We start from the raw sequence: 12,422 nt of genomic DNA, 5'->3' as shown, positions 1-12,422 counted from the left end.
TTAGGAAAGTTTTCTAAATCAATATATAGAGGTTCCAAGTAGAGAGAGTGCAATACTGGATCTCCTATTAGGGAACGAGACAGGACAGTTGACAAGAACATTTTGGGTCCAGTGATCATAATGCCATTAGTTTCAAGCTAATTATGGAGAAGAGTAGGTCTGGGTCTAGGGTTGAGATTCTAAATTGGAGAATGGTCAATTTTGAGGAAATTAGAAAGGACCAAGAATGCATGGATTGGGAGAAGTTGTTTTTGGGCAAGGATGTGCATGGTAAATGGAAGACCTTCAAAAGTGAAATTTTTAGAGTACAGAGTTTGTATATTCCTGTCAGGATTAAAGACAAGTTTAGAAGGCATAAGGAACCTTGGTTTTCAAGGGATACTGTGGATCAGGTTCAGAAGTAAGAGGTGTATAACAGGAATAGGCTACATGGAGCAAATTAGGTACTTGAGGAGTATAAAAAATGCAAGAAAATAAATAAATCAAGAAGGCTAAAAGAAGACATGAGGTTGCTTTGGCAAACAATGTGTAGAAAAATCATAAGGGTTTTGACAGGTATATTAAGAGCAAAAGGATAGTAAAGGTCAAAATTGGTCCCATTGAAGATCAGAGTGATCGGCTTTGTATGGAGTCAACAGAGTTGGGGGAGATCTTATATGATTTTTTTTCATCAGTATTCACTCAGAAAACAGACACAAAGTCAGGGGAAGTAAGGAAAACAAGCACTGAAGTCATAGAATATATACAGATTAAAGAGGAAGAATTCATAAACCAAGTAAGGGTGGATAAATCACTCGGGCCTGACAAGATATTCCCATGGACCTTGAGGGAGGCTCGTGCCGAAATTGCAGGGGCTCTAGCAGAAATGTTTAAAATGTCCTTAGCCACGGGAGTGGTGCTAAAGGATTGGAGGGTAGCTCATGTTGCTCCAAAAGTAACCCAGGAAATTATAAGCCAGTGAGCCTGAAATCAGTAGTGGATAAATTATTGAAAGGTGTTTAAATAGATCAGATATAAAATTATTTGGATAGCTAGGAAACTGATTAGGGAAAGTCAACATGGCTTAGTGCATGGTAGTTTAACCAATCTTAGAGGTTTTCAGGGAGGTTAGCCCAAACGTTGACAAAGGAAAAGCTGTGGACGTTGTCTACATGGACTTTAGTAAGGCCTTTGACAAGGTCCCATATGGAAGGTAAGTCAGGAAAGTTCAGGTTCTCGATATTCATGGTGAAGTAGCGAACTAGATTCAACAATAGCTGGATAGGAGAAGCCAGAAAGTAGTAGAGCTTGTCCAACTGGAGGCCTGTGACTAGTGGTGTGCCTCAGGGATCAATGCTAGGTCCATTGTTGTTTGTCATCTCTATCAATGACCTGCATGATAATGTGGTAAATTGGATCAGCAAATTTGGTGATGACACCAAAATTGGAGGCGTTGTGGACAGTGAAGAAGGTTTTCAAAGTTGCAGAGGGATCGAGACTAGCAGGAAAAATGGGATATAAAATGACGATGGAATTTAATGCAGACACATGTGAGTTGTTGCATTTTGGAAGGACAAACCAAGAAAGGACATACACAGTAAATGGTAGGGGCACTGAGGAGTGTGTTAGAACAGAAGGATCTGGAAATACAGATGCATAATTTCCTGAAAATGGGATCACTGGTGGATAGGGTTGTAAAGAGAACTTTTGGCATATTGGCCTTCATAAATCAAAGTACTGAGTACAGGAGCTGGGATGTTATGTTAAAATTGTTTAAGACATTTAAGAAGAATTTGGACAGGTACATGGATGTTTGAGGTATGGAGGACTATGGACTGGGTGCAAGTCTGTGGGACAAGGCAGAAAAATGGTTCAGCACAGACTAGAAGGACTGAAAGGCCCTATTTCTGTGCTGTAATGTTCTATGGTTCTATAGTTGTAAGATGCATCAAATACTTGGCCCAGAATTTCAGGTCCTAGACTCACACCAGTCCTTAGTGATTCAGAGGAATCAGTGATATCCAGCTTCCCTAGTTTATGGGCTCCATGTGATTTTATTATTTCTATCTCTTCCTGTTTTAAAAAAAACTCCCCTCTCTCTAAATTTTTTTACCCTGCTTTCCTTGTGACTTCTCCCTCTATCTATCTCTCTACCCCTCACACCTTCTGTCCTATAAACTCTGACAGAATCATCATATATTCCCATTTAGAACCTCTACAGCTTCTATTCACAGCTACAGAAGCCAACATACTTATAACTATCATTGTATTAAGAATATTGAAAACGTTTGCTATCGACAGAAACGGCAAACTCTGGCGGACCACGGATGATTCAGGCAGCTGGTGGAGGGACTCTTTAATGAAGATCCAACCATGCGGTATGCGGACGTGGACCAGGTTTGGGGGGGTGGGGGGGGGGGGGCGCTACAGGCTAAGCTAAAATTCCAGGTCCTGAGGCCTCCACTCTCTAACATCTTCCTGGGATGTGTTTCATTGAGAAATGGCTAAATGAGAGCATTTCACACACAGTGCTACAAAGGGCTTAATCTTCCACTGTGTGGTCTGGACACCAGTGTCAGGTAAAGGCAAATGTGGTGATGCTTGCTTCATCATCAATTCATTGTGGTGCACAAACGTAATGGCCATGTCCCAGTCCTGTGCTCACAACCTGGAACATGACAGGACAAATTGTTGTCCATCCTATCTCCCAAAAGAGTTCACCACCATCATCCTGATCATGGTGTACATTCCACCCAGGCTAAAATCAGGCAGGCACTGGAGGGGCTGAGCGCTGTAATCAGCAGCCACAAGAAAACACACCCTAATGTCTTCTCGATCATTGTAGGGATCTTCAACCAGGTCAGCTTATCATCAACATATTACCTGTGTAACCAGAGGAGCCAACATACTTGACCACTGTTACACCACCATCAAGAACGACTTCAACACCAGTGGTGAGGACAGTGAAAAAATGGTCAAGGGAGGCAGAGGACTGCTTTGATTCAGTGGACTGGATCTTATTCAAGGATTCATCTTCAAACTTGAATGAATATGCCACACCTGTCACCAATTTCATCAGGACCAATGTAGATGTGTGTGTACTCACGTGCACATACCATGAGTGCCCCAATGCAAAGCCGTGAACCAAAGGATTCACCACCTGCTGAGGATTAGGTTGATGGCATTTAAGACTGCTGATCCAGATCTCCGCAGGAAGTCAAGGTACAACCTATGGAAGGCTATCTTAACTGCAACGAGACCATTCCAAGTGAAGTTAGAAACAGAATCAGATACTTACCAGCAATGGCAGGGCTTGCAAGGTGAACCTTAACATCAGAAATGGCTGTGATGCCTCCTTCCCCAATGAGCTGAACACCTTTTATCCTCGCTTTGAAAAGGAGAATTCCTGCAGAAGCTGGCGACCCTGTGATATCTGTCTTAGAGGGCCACGTCAGAACATCTTTCAAGAGGGTGAAACCTCGCATGGTGTACCAGTCAGGGTACTGAAAATCTGTGCCAATCAACTAGCTGGAGTGTTGACGGACATTTTCAATCCCTCGCTATTTCAGGTTCCCACCTGCTTCAAAAAGGCATCAATCATCCTAATTCACAAGAAGGGCAGAGTGAGTTGCCTCAGTGACAGTTGCCCAGGAGCACAACCATCTACTGCAATGAAATGCTTTGAGTGATTGGTCATGGCCAGAATTAACTCACATTTAAGAAAAGATCTCGACTCACTGAAATTTGCCTACTGCCACAATTGTTCCACAGAGTTTGCAATCTCACTGGGTCTCCACTCAGCCCTGAATCAACTGGATAACAGCAATAGGTACATCAGGCTGCTTTTCATCGATTGCAGCTCATCTTTCAACACCATTATCCTCTCAGTACTGGTCAGCAAGCTTCAAAACCTGCACCTCTACACCTCCCTTTGGAACTGGATCCTTGACTTCCTCATGAGAAGACCACAGTTAGTGCAGGTTGCTAACAACATCTCCATCCTACTATCCACACAGGCACACCTCAAGGATGTGTGCTTAGCCCACAGATCTACTCTCCATATACCCAGGACTGTGAGATTAGGCACAATTCAAATGCCATCTACAAATTTACCGATGACAGCACAGTTGTTAGCAGAATCACAGATGGAAATGAGGAAGTGTACAGCAGTGAGATAGATCAACTTGTTGAGTGATGTAACAACAACTTTGCGCTTAACATTAGCAAAATTAAGGAATTGATTGTGAACTTCAGGAAGGGGAAAACAGAACACAACCCCTAGAAAATCAGAGTGGTCTACTATGTGAGGAGCCTCATGAGATGGGGAAGATCTTGAACAATTTTTTGCATCGCTATTTATGCAGGAAACTGGCATAGTGAATAAGGATGGAAGGAAAATAAATAGAAGTGTCATGGAACATATGGAGTTTAAGAAGGAGGTGCTTGGTGCCTTGCGATGAATAAAGGTAGACAAATCCCCTGGACTGGATATGATATTTCCCTACACCTTGAGGGAGACAAGCACTGAAATTACAGGGCTCCTGGTGGATATATTCAAAATGTCTTTAGTCACAGGGGAGGTGCTGGAGGATTGGAGAGTGGCTGATGTTGTCCCGCTGTTTAAGAAGGACTCCAAAAATAAACCAGACGATTATAGACCAGTGAGCCTGACATCAGTAGTATGTAAATTATTTGAAGGATTTCTGAGAAATAGGATATATAGATATTTGGACCCTCATCAGATGATTAAGGACAGTCAGCATGGTAGGTCATGTTTAACAAATCTTGTAGAGTTTTTTGAGGAAGTTACCAAGAAGAGGGAAAGGATGTGGATGTTGTTTATATGGACTTTAGTAAGGCCTTTGACAAGGTTCCACATGAGAGCTTAGTTCAGAAGGTTAGGACACTAGGTATACACAGAGATGTTGTAAACTAGATTCAAAATTGGCTTGGTGGAAGAAAACGGAGAGGTGGTGGATGGTTGCTTCTCAGACTGGAGGTTTGTGTCGAATGGTGTGCTTCAACTGAGTATGTATACATGCTAAAGCCACAGTTGAATCAAGGAAAGTTATGTTGAATTGAAATGTAATTTTAAAAGTGACATCTACCCTGTCTTGAAGATCTGGATTAACATCAATTTTGCAGAGATATTTCACCACTTCAAAATAAATTGGATAAATACATGGATAGGAGTGGTCTGGGGGGATATGGAATGGGAGTAGGTCAGTGGAACTAGCTAGTTTTATTGATCGGTACAGACCATAAGGGTCAAATTACCTGTTTTCTGTGCTGTAACATTTTATGGTTCTATGGAGGAGTCAGCAATGGTGAAGATAAAGAACTTCAAATTCCTGGGTGTCAACATCTCTGAAGATCTATCCTGGGGCTTCCATGTTGGTGCAATCGTCAAGAAGGCTCACCGGCAGTTATACTTTCTTAGGAGTTTGAGAAGATTTGGTTTCCATCGAAGACTCTTGTACATTTTTACAGGTGCACCGTGGAGAGTTGCATCACTGTCTGGCATGGAGGTGTCAATGCATAGAGCAGGAAAAGGCTACGGAGGTTTGTGAACTCAGCCAGCACCATCATGTGTATTATTCTTCACTGCATTAAGGACATCTTTAAGAGTTGGTGTTTCAAGAAAGCAGTCTCAATCTTCAAGGACCCATGCCCTTTCCTCACTGATACCATCAGGAAGGAGGTACAGGAACCTAAAGACGCACACCCAGCATTACAATAATAGCTTTTTCACTCTGCCATCAAACTTTTGAACGGACAATGGACCTATAGACACAACCTCATTTTTTTCTCCTTTTGCACTAATTATTTATTTTTAGATATTGTATCTATTGAACTATAATTTATAGCAGTTTTGCACTGTGATGGCAAACTCTGATGCTCCTGCAAAACAACACATTTTGTGACACATGAACATGACAATAAATCTGATTCTGTCTTTTTTTTTCTGAGAAATGAGACATTTACTGAGATGGCACAATCCAAATTCATACAGTATTGCATTTCTGGTGAAAAGGTGATTCTGTCTTCTTGAGTTCCTCCCCAAGCTTCGTTCCCCCTTTATACATAAAGAGTCCAGACCCAAAATGCTGACTGACCATTTCTACCTATGGATGCTGTCTGATCTGCTGAGTTCCTCCAGCAGTTCTTTGTTTGCTCAGGATTCCAGCTTTTGTGGTTCTCCGATGTGCTTTTTTATCCAACAGGCAGGCATTTTTTTCTCTTTAATTACTTAAATATTTTTCTTTGCTCTTTCATGCTCAGTCTCTTGCCTTTTGTCCTTCCTTCTACTCACAAAAAAAAGGTTGCACTTACATTATATTCATTTTGGAATATCCCAAATCACTTTACATCCAGTGAAATATTTATGAAGTGTTGTAATGTTAGAAACACAGCAGGCAATTAGAACGTATCAAGCTCCCATGAAAAGTGATGCCACAGTAAGCAGATAATTGGTTTTGGAAAGGTCATCTTAGAACTAAGTTTCTGTCAGAATGTGGGGTATAACTCTCCCAATCTTCTTTGGAATAGTGGTACAGGATTGGTTGTATCCACTCAAATGTGCATATGGGGAGGTCTATTTAATATTTAACCTGAAGCTCCCACCTTGCACTTTTTTTTCTGTAATAGTGCACTGGAGTTTCAGCCCAGATATAGGTGTTCGATATTCTGGAGTACAATTTGATCTGCTGTCTTTTCAAGCTTCTATCAATTGAACTATAGTTGTCACAACCAGCCTGATAGCAGGACTTGTCACTGCCTGCTCATGTAGAGGGTGTGCAGCCACAACTTCATGCTCTCTTTAAATATTCATTCTGCATTATTTCATGGGGGAATACCTTGCAATTAGATGTTGAAGTTTTCTCCCCTATTTGCTTCCAGTAAGAAAACTGAAATGCTTGTATATGTTATAAATACATCCTGTGTTAAGTTCCCACCTTGTACAATGTTTGTTAGTTTTGCTCATACCATGGAATTCTTTCACATCTTCTCAAAGAACATTTCTAAGTTCCAAATATAGCTTGTCAGGTGCAGGACATGCAACCACAAAGGAGATTGCATTTATATTCCTCTGAAGTTCAAGTCAGCTGTTCTAAAATATAACTTAAAGGGTAATTAGGGGAACATGAGCTCACATTTCCTAGGCTTGATGCCTGTAGCTGGGTTTCTGAGAGGTCAGTCACTACAGCTGAAGGTCTGGATTTCAATCAGCAGAGATACCAATGAGACATGTGGCCTAGAAATTCTCTTATGTTGTACAACTTTCCTGGGTGCTAAATGATGACTTCTCCCAAGAAATTCCATCATGATGTTATGAAGTACGCGTAATGAGCAGCAAGAGACAATGAAGTAGACAGTGTTTAATTTTAAAACACTAACTCAACACCCAACCCCAACCAACCAATTTTCCCCTGCAACCGTGTCTGCCTGTCCCGCATCGGACTTGTCAGCCACAAATGAGCCTACAGCTGACGTGGACATTTACCCCCTCCATAAATCTTCGTCCGTGAAGCCAAGCCAAAGAAGAATCTTATTTCTAACTCTTAAACTATCTTTAAAACTAAATCTATTTCTAGGTGTGTGTGTGTGTGTGTGTGTGTGTGTGTGTGTGAGATAACCAAACCATTACAGTCCAAGACAAGATCTAGAAGATTTCTTCAAATTCAGTGTTGATGCGTAGGCCTTTGAAATTTAATGCCCAGAATTAATGTTGAACTGATAGGAAGAGTGAAGTTCTGGCTGCTACAGACTCATAAATTCTCCTTGCGTTGCCTTGGAAGAAATATCCATCCACGTGAGCTGTGGCCTTAATACTCCCGGTCCTTTTGTGGGCAAGACTCGAACTGGCCAACTTCCATAAAACTTCCAAGACCCTGCCACCAGAATCTCCAAGTATCCTTCACTGTTAGTCACACTCAAAATAAAGTGGCCTCTCCAAGTGACTTTCACTGTTAGTTACAATCAAAATGAAGCACTTTGCTTCCCAAAAGACCCTCCCGGCACAGCTCAATCCACTGAAAAGGCCCAGTCATTCACTGAGCATGCTTTGCTCTGAATTCCACAACCTGGCTGGCCACAAGACCTGCTTCAAAAAGCTGTTTTCTCTTCAGCAGTCAGAATCACAATGTCTTTGCAAATGTGTCGAATCTGGAACAGGCTGTGACAAGCCTCCCCTCAGTTCTTCCAATGTATCGAATTGTCACTGGGCTGTGACTTGTGTTGTGATGGTGCTTGTGTTGAATGTTAACATTCAGGAACCTTCAGTTCCTCCTGTCTATACTATCCCTTACAATGACGATCCCATTTTACTAAAATGGGAGCTCGTAATAATGGATTGCAATCAGGAACTCAATGGCCAGCCCACCAGTTCTTGGTTTTACTTCAGGGTCTTCATTTTATTTGATGCACGAGCACAAAGAGACAGATAGATTTGCAGTGTTGCCCAATGTATCATGCAAATGTTCTATGATTTTTGTGCGCACATGTAGCTCAGAGGCAGGATAGTCCATTCTATATTATTTCAATTTAAATCCTTGAAAACAATATCAAATAGAATCAAATCCACTGTAAGTGAAAAAAATAATAATTTATTCCTTGTCAACTCCTCAACTTTCGCATTCCAAAATTACACCAACAGCTGATCATTAAATCATTGCATTTAGGTGGGATTCTGTCTTAGAGGCATCATTCATAATCCTGTTAATAGTAGTTTTTCACAATTGGCTCCTTAGCCAAACACATACACCCTGATAGCCCAATGCTAGCTCTCAAAATTCTGTTCTGGCCCCTTCTAATGTCCTAAAGCTCTCCTACATCCGCTGGGATTTCCTGCCCTGTGAAGTAATCCCAATTTCCTTTGCCATTAGAATGTGATTGGAAGAAAGGTGTTTGAGTTAACTGAGAAAGTCCTGTTCTGTGCACCACAATGTCATTGAACTCGTGCACTAAAGCATTCTGGAGCAGTTAAAGTTAATTTAAAAAAGGGCTGGTTAAAACACCATTTTTTAAGTGCCAAAGAACTTTTAGGTTCTGTTACAGGATTTTAGTCACTCTCAATATCTGCAGTGATTAGACAGGACCCATGTTTCTCTGTTTATTTGAGCACATGCAAGGAAGGCACTCAAATACAAAATCCAAGTAAGCCTAAGTCATAAACATAATTACAGGTGACCTGTGTCAAGCAATTATAAGATGACATATCGTAGACAAACATTTTTTGACCAATTAATAAATATTTAACTATTACTTCTTGGCCAACCTGAAATGAGACCCTGACCCCAATTATCAACAAATCAAAACAGCTGCAATTCCAGCTTGCTTTAACTGATCAATGAGTCTTGTGTCCCTCCAAAGGTCATTTGTGCTCACTGGACCAGTTATTCATAGTTATATATTTTTTCTGTTAACAATTTGTGTTCATTGCACCATTCTTCATTCCTGCAGAGATTATTTGTTTTTGGGTGAAGTCAATTGCTTGTTTTAAGTTCTGGATAGCTGAAAATCTTTTTAAAAATCAGATTCTGAAAATAAGAGCCAAAATTGCTGGAAACATTCAAGAGGTCAGCATCTTCAATATGAAGTGTGAACATCTATTTCTTTCTCCACAGATGCTGACTGACCTGCTGAGTTTCCAGCATTTTTGACCTTAATTCTAGTGGGCTATTTACGTATTTGTACTACTGGTGCAATAATAGATATCTGGACTAACTTATTTAATAGATCAGGGACACTTACTTCTTCAGCTGCAATTCCTGCTAATATACCAAACGCAAAAACAAAATCCCACCACAGTATGTTTCATGCTGTGGCCAGCAAGATGTACAACCAAGCCTATTTGATGCTTTGTGTTTGCTTGTAAGGAATTCTTGATCCTGGTTTCTCACCTAGCGAACTTGGAATATGCACAAGTATTCTCCTATTAGGGAAAAATAGGCGAAGACTGTTGTAGCAAAGGTTCCTCCAGATGAAATAAAAGCAGAAAATACTGGAAATACTAGAGAAACAGTTCATGTTTCTAGTCAAAGGCCCTTTGTCAGAACTGAAAAATTTACATAGAGGATCAGGTAGGAATGGATATAATATTTCTGAATGCTTTCAGGATTGCCACAGTGATTGGCTGTTGATTAATAAATTAATAGCTGTGATTATATAGGCCAGAACTACAGGAAATGGCCAGTAGATTTTCTAAGTGTTTGTGGAGAGAGAAAAACAGAATAAATATCATAGTTGGGTAACATAACTGGCTATTTTTCTGATACAGGCACAGAAAGTAAGTGCTAGAATTGATTGATTATTGAGTCCCAAAGGATGCAGGACAGAATATTAGGCTTTTTTTTTCTACAGCCTCCAATGTGCTTCATTGGAGCAGTTCAGGAAGTCAAAGACAAAGTTTGAATGGAAGTGGCACGAATAATTAAATTGACAGGCAGCTGGAAGCTCAGTCATGCCTGCAGACCAAACGAAGTTGCTTTGCAATCTGCAAATACAGTAGTTCTCGAATGTAGAGGAGAACCAGAAAATGCCAAGGTTAGTTCTTGTTGATTTGACACCTGTCATAATCCAGATTATTGCAGATAATTGTTCAGCCAACCTGGACCTTTCAAGACTCATAACATTAAATGTTATGAGTATTTTCCCTACCCTTCTGAATAGTACTATAGGTCACACTGTCTAACAGTGGATTTTCATTGGGAAAGAGCTCTTATCACCCAAGTAATACTCCTGAGCTATGGCGAGCTCTCCACTGCCCACCGAGACAGAGGTGCACCAAAGAAGAGGTACAAGGACTGCTTAAAGAAATCTCTTGGTGCCTGCCACATTGACCACCGCCAGTGGGCTGATATCGCCTCCAACCGTGCATCTTGGCGCCTCACAGTTCGGCGGGCAGCAACCTCCTTTGAAGACCGCAGAGCCCACCTCACTGACAAAAGACAAAGGAGGAAAAACCCAACACCCAACCCCAACCCACCAATTTTCCCTTGCAACCGCTGCAACTGTGCCTGCCTGTCCCGCATCGGACTTGTCAGTCACCAACGCGCCTGACACTAACATACCCCTCCATAAATCTTCGTCCGCGAAGCCAAGCCAAAGAAGAGAAAGAATACTCCTGAGTACATTTGGATGTTTATAATCCTGGAGTTTGTACTGGAGCAAGTTCTCTGGACTTAAATAGGTTAAATATCCATATGAGATTGATAAGTGCATGAACTGCATGGCTGCATAACAATTTTTTACTATTTGGAGTGGAGAAATATAAATTGGGTTATTTTTGTAGATCAACGATCCATCTACGAAAGCACACGTTTCCACAAGTTCACTGGGTCATGAGACAAAAACTAGAATTCGCAGTCTGGATCACCTTGCACTGGGAACTTTAACTGTAGGAGCCCCATCGCTGGTATGTGTAAGATCAATTACAGCAACATCAACCCCGGAATACTGGAAATATTCAGAAGGTCAGGCAACAGCTGTGGAGACAGATGAAGGATCTTTGACCTGAAATGTTAACTCTGTTTATCCCACCACAGATGTTGCCTGACATGCTGAATACTGCCAGATCTTTAGTTTTATTTCATATTTCAAGCTTCTGTGTTTTTTTATTGTTAATTAGCCTTTATGATTCAAACCAAAATTCACAGAATTCATTTACCAAGACTCACTGAGGGATGTGAAAGTTAGAATTGCACATAAATATATTTAATATCCTGTGTTCGAGAATTTTCACCAGAGAAAATATTGGATGCATTTAACAATGGAATGACAGTTTTCATCAGGCCTTTTAACTTGCACATAGTTTAGGTGAATCAAGCCATTTGAGGCAGTCTTGAACAGGAGTTCATAGAATGTATCCAATAAAATCTTTCTTGAAGGTCATGTTATTGAACCTACAAGGGACCATGCATCTTAGGTCTTGATATTATGGTTAGGGATCCTCTCAGAAAGAGTGGTCACAGTATGAATGAATTTATAATACAAAGGGCTGGTGCAATGGTTTGTTCTAAAACCAATGCCTTATGCTACAACAAGGGAGACTACAATGGGATGAGGGAGGAGTTGGCTAGCATAGACTGGAACACAGGCTCTATGATGGGACAACCAAGGAAGACTTTCAAGGAGATTTCAGTGCTCAACAAAAGTATATTAAAATCAAGGACAGTAAGGTAGGGAGAACCAGCTTTTAAATTTAGGCATACATACAGCCCGATAACAAGCCCTTTCAGCTCACAAGCCCTTGTGCTGCCCAATTACACCCTATTAACCTAAAACCCCTGGTACATTTTTGAACAGTGGGAGGAAACTGGAGCTCCTGGGAAAACCCACAGAGACATGGGGAGAACATACAAACTCCTTACAGACAGCACACGATTCGAATCCCAGTCCTGATCGCCAGTGCTTTAACAGCGTTGTGCTAATTGCTATACTAA

The sequence above is a fragment of the Narcine bancroftii genome, chromosome 1 (genome assembly GCF_036971445.1).
Source record: "Narcine bancroftii isolate sNarBan1 chromosome 1, sNarBan1.hap1, whole genome shotgun sequence".
Classification (NCBI taxonomy): Eukaryota; Metazoa; Chordata; class Chondrichthyes; order Torpediniformes; family Narcinidae; genus Narcine; species Narcine bancroftii.
Note: the sequence above shows the minus strand (reverse complement) of the source record.